The following is a 4,903-nucleotide window of genomic DNA, read 5'->3' as shown; positions in this document are numbered from 1 at the left end:
GGGTGTTAGTCTTCGGTATAACTTTAAACTGCACCCAGTAGTGGGGCTCTGGTTCAGGAGTTTCAGAGTTTTCAGGATGTTCCCAGGTCTACTCTGGCCCAGAGTAGTAGCAACTGACAAGGTCCTAACTATTAGTTTGCTAGCATATGAGCGAGAGGGTATAGAAATACTCGGGTTGGTGTCCGAGGGAGATATATAAACCGACTAGTAGTGAGGAGCTCCTAGTCTCCGTTAAAAGCATCCCTAGAAGAGAAGGCTAACCCGTACATAAAATCTGCTTCTCTACTGAACCGGATATCTTCCACTTTGCTTGTCTCTGAGTTTCTTAGTACAGCTAGTGAGAGTCCTTGTTGTGTTGAGCGAGCCGCACTCGACTTAAAACCGTGTCAGCAATGGTCATGCTCGTTTAACGAGAAGATAACTATTATGTATATATATGTAAGCGATGCATGGAAATGTGTAACGGCAGAAATTAAATTGTATAACGATAAAGGTCACCAGTTGGAACGATTAAGATTATTTTGTATCGGTTGAAATTGTTTTGTAAACAATAATATGATAAATGATATATGGAAAACTATAGTGTGGTAAATGATAGTTGATACGCAGTAGGATGGAATGTCGGCGTCGTAATCAGTTTGTAAGGATTGGTTCTTCGTTGATTGCCATTATGTAAAGGTGAAAGAACAGTGATTGAAGTTGTGAAGAAAATATTTATTTACTGTTACATTGAATATACCTTGCCTCGACGGGCAGGTGATAAAATCCTAGAGCATGCGAAGTAAAGTTAGATGTCGTCGATTTTCCTTGTATAGTTTGTGTTTGTTCTCGTCACTGTGTAGTAGTAATTACAGATAGAAATAGAGTGATGCTGTAAGAGAAAATAAAGTGAGCTAGTGAGAGTGAGAGAGTGTACGGCGAAACAACTGCTTCGTTGATGAGTTACCATAGTTATCATTTTTGTGCCCTTATCTAAAGAGACGGCGTTTTGTTCAGCCGGTCAGCCAGACTCCGTTTTCACTAACTCACCAACTCGAGTTGTCACTAACTGAGTTGTCACCAAGTGACTAACTGATTTTTGCTTGAGGGTTCTTGTTTTTATAACTATCCAGAAGAATAGACATATCGTTGAGAACAATGGATTTCGTTGGTGGTAATTGTTATCTTAATTCTAGCTTTTGGTGAAGTAGAAGAGGTTAGAAAGGTCAAGTGGTGAACACATTATTTCGGCCTAGCTAAAGGCAATCTGGCAAATGTAAAACTGCTGTCACAGAAAAACTATTGTTCCACTGTGAGAAAAGTTTTTTTGAACTGTTACTTGAGGTTTGGCTATGGTGGATCGAATCTACATCATGCCTGCAAGATCAAACTATATGTATGTATGTATGTATGTATGTCGTTATTCAGTTTTATTTGAAGATTTCTTGCCAATAAAGAGCTGGTTTTTAACCTAGATACAAGGCTTTTTCATTGGAATTTCAACAACATCAACAGGATATTTTTGTATGTATGTATAGTTGTTTTGTTTATGTAATTTAGTCGGACATTTTTTCCTCCGAATTTCAACGACCCACTTCTACCTCAAACTCGATACCTTTTTGCGCTAGTATTCTATATTTGATTCTTAACAATATCAACATCAGATACATAGGCGGCACTACACGATTGCTCAACCTGTTAGAAATATCAGTCAAATTTTTCTCAAATCACTTCCCATTGTCGTAAATATAGACGGATGCATTGGAGAATGTCGTCCCTTACACGAAAGGACAAGACGGTAACAGCTTTAAGCTTTTGATAATAGACATGCACGATAAGGGTTGTATTCGCGATCACACACTTTTCGCTGCCGAGATTCGTGATCATAGGTAAAAGTAGGCACAGAAGCAGAATCAAAGATAACGAGTTTTGCTGTTTCATCTTACCTCCCTTAATAACGAGGCCTGAAACTGGTGTATAATTGCACTAGCACTAACAATTCTTGCACCCAATTCAACCTCCTGTCTTCCATCACTCGAAAAAACGGTGCCGGTACACTTAAACTTTTCCAGCATCAGTGTGGCGCCACTAAAATACAAAGCATGCGGGGCAAGCGTCCTCGGGATTATCAATAGCTTCGCAAAACTGATTTTCGTTCTTGCTTTACAACACTCGACAGCAAACTTATTTAGTGAGTGCTGCAGAACATCATCAGATGAGTTAAGTAGTACCATGTCATCTGCAAATAGCCGATTAATTGTACATCTGCCATTCTTTATACCACTTCCACCGCGGCTGCTCATATCAATCCAGCTTACAAAGTTTGTGAAATGGAGAAGCGACAATACACAGGCCTGAGTGAGTCCAACACCTACATTGAAAGGTCAAAAAACATTAGGACATTTGTACAGGGAGTTCATGGTAATGAGAAGTTGCCAGTCGACTGCAAACTTATGCAAAAAAAAAAACACACCTCCACAGCATGTCCTGCAGCAGGCTCGTCACCAGACTTTAGTGCCTGGAGGTGTTTCGGAATATTCTGGGTGGGCACAAATTTATATTGAGGGAAGATTTTTGTAAAAGGTCAACAATGCAAGCGTGCATCTCTTGATAATACTCCCATGGCCTTTCGAAGACTTGCCATAGTGTAAAGATCTGGCCAGCTCTGCAGCATCGAGGATGAATGCCGCACTAGCTTGAAACCAACAATGTTCCAACGTCTCTCCAGCTATTTTTCAAGACACCTAACATAGAATACACCAGGTCAAATTTGTTTTACCTGGTTGACCGGCCACTAAGTAGTCTAATGCTTTTCTCAAAGCTTAAAGGTTCATCTTTTGTCTTCTCTTAAAATAAAATTGCATTGCCAACTCTGATTACCATTGCTTTGGTGCCTTTCTAGAGATCCAGATCCCCTGGCATACACCAGTTAGCCAGGGAATAACTTCTCTATTTATAGTTTTTAATATCTCGGGCTGAATTTCATCCTCCCCGGCAACTATACTGCATTTGAGAGATATAAATACCCTTCTGGTATTTATATAGCTTAATCCAGTGAACTAAACTAGAAGGAAAATGAATCTTTTGTTTAACAAAGTTGTCTTCTTTTTCTAATGAAAGTATATGATTAAGAAGCGGGTATTGAAATCTAAATGCTTTCCTAATGCTTTAAGTAAGCGTGAGAAATCGTATTGCCTCACAGAGATACAGCCGTTTGCTGACAATTTTATTAATGATAATGCCACCTACTTACCTACTTATTCAATGCACGTGCCACGCATACATACATATATATGAATGTATGACTATCTAGCTCTCTCTCTCTCATATACATACATACATATATACATACATACATACATACGTGCATATATATGCATGCGTATATGTATTTTAGGAAGTTGATCGTTATGGTCACTCTCTGGCTAGACATAACAACCAACTTCCTAAAACATATATAACTGCTCGAATGTTTTAGAGTGTTTCTTTTTCGGATATTATTTCCGATACATTATTTAAATGTATACACCTATAATAATTAAAACCTAGGCTAGTCTCGGTTGTTTCTATGTTAGCCAACGAATTCGGTAACTTGTTAGGCAAGCCTAGGCTGCTTTTATATCAGAAAGAATGATTTCAAATACTGTACTGTTGCCCACCTGATGGCTGACGTCGGTTACTCGTTGAAGTTGGTGTAGGAGAAGGAGGAGATTGCACACTAGATGTCGATGGTTGGGGATCGTCAGCTGACTCCTGTTGTGATGGTGTAGATCGTTGTGCGAACTTGTCTAAAGTTCCTTGAATTGTCTTTTTTTTCTTCTCTTCAAGGATTAGGTAATAAGGTACAATAGTATCTTGACAAGCCCCTCAATAGTTTCATAAAAACGTTGTGCATTGGGATCCATTTCCTCAAGTAGAGGAAGACGTTTATCTAAATGAGAAAAGGCCTCTTACATTTTCTTCAACGTAAAACGACGAGGCTCGGGATCAATGAAGCATACTGTATTTTAACATTAATTTTAATATGCTATACAGATTATATGTTTCTATTGCTCGGAGACGAATACGAACGTAACCAATCGATACAACCCGGAACTAACAGTACAGTATGGTATGAACATTATTGCTGTTTTACCAGGCAACGTAAATTAATACTGTATTTGATATTTAATGTTCTAAAAAGACCGACGTATCTTCGGAAATGACGTAACCAGAGGTGTGTGTGTGTGTGTGAGAGAGAGAGGAAAATGAAAATATGTATGATAAATACACAAACGACGTAATGTATACTGAGTGTACAACCGGATGGGAGACAGACACAGAAGGTCCCTAATTCTTCATCAGTTATCAACCAAATGGAAATACTTAGTTTCGCAACATTAATGATAAGACAGAATTCCCCATGCTGGTGGTGCCCGCGAAAGTTGCGGAGAATATAGGACCGAGAGCAAACAAAACAAAACAATACAGAGTGGACATACGAAAGTGAATAAATGTGATTTAAGACAATGGACAAAGATGAAATAAATTAGAAAATAAGAAACGAGCAAAATATAGAAAAGAATGGTGGGTAACGCTTAGAAGACATCCTAAAGGATAGAAAACAGTGAGATACAGAGAAATTCTCAGTCTTATCGTTAATGGTGCGAAACTGAGAATTTATTTATTTATCTATTTACTTACATGGACGCAGGTGTGGGTAAATGATTGAATAGTTCACTTTGCAAAAATGCTCTTCTGGTTTTGATTCCACTGCCTGGCATCTTGAGCAAGTATCTTTACCACAGCCTTGTGTTGGCCCAATCTTTCTCAGCCTGATGCACCTCTTTGGCATGTCAGCAGTGCTCAAACCATCCAACCCATGCCAGCATGGAAAACAGACATTAAATGATGACGATGATATATATATATATATATATATATA

The 4,903-nt window shown here is 38.6% G+C and overlaps 1 protein-coding gene across 1 annotated transcript in view; it reads right to left on the bottom strand.

Annotated features, from left to right (window-relative positions):
- Positions 1 to 4,903, bottom strand: part of LOC106868356 (uncharacterized) — a 32,610-nt gene that overhangs the window by 23,021 nt on the left and 4,686 nt on the right. The window lies entirely within an intron of this gene.

Source organism: Octopus bimaculoides, chromosome 7 (assembly GCF_001194135.2).
Source record: "Octopus bimaculoides isolate UCB-OBI-ISO-001 chromosome 7, ASM119413v2, whole genome shotgun sequence".
Classification (NCBI taxonomy): Eukaryota; Metazoa; Mollusca; class Cephalopoda; order Octopoda; family Octopodidae; genus Octopus; species Octopus bimaculoides.
This window is presented reverse-complemented; position numbering and strand designations above follow the sequence as displayed.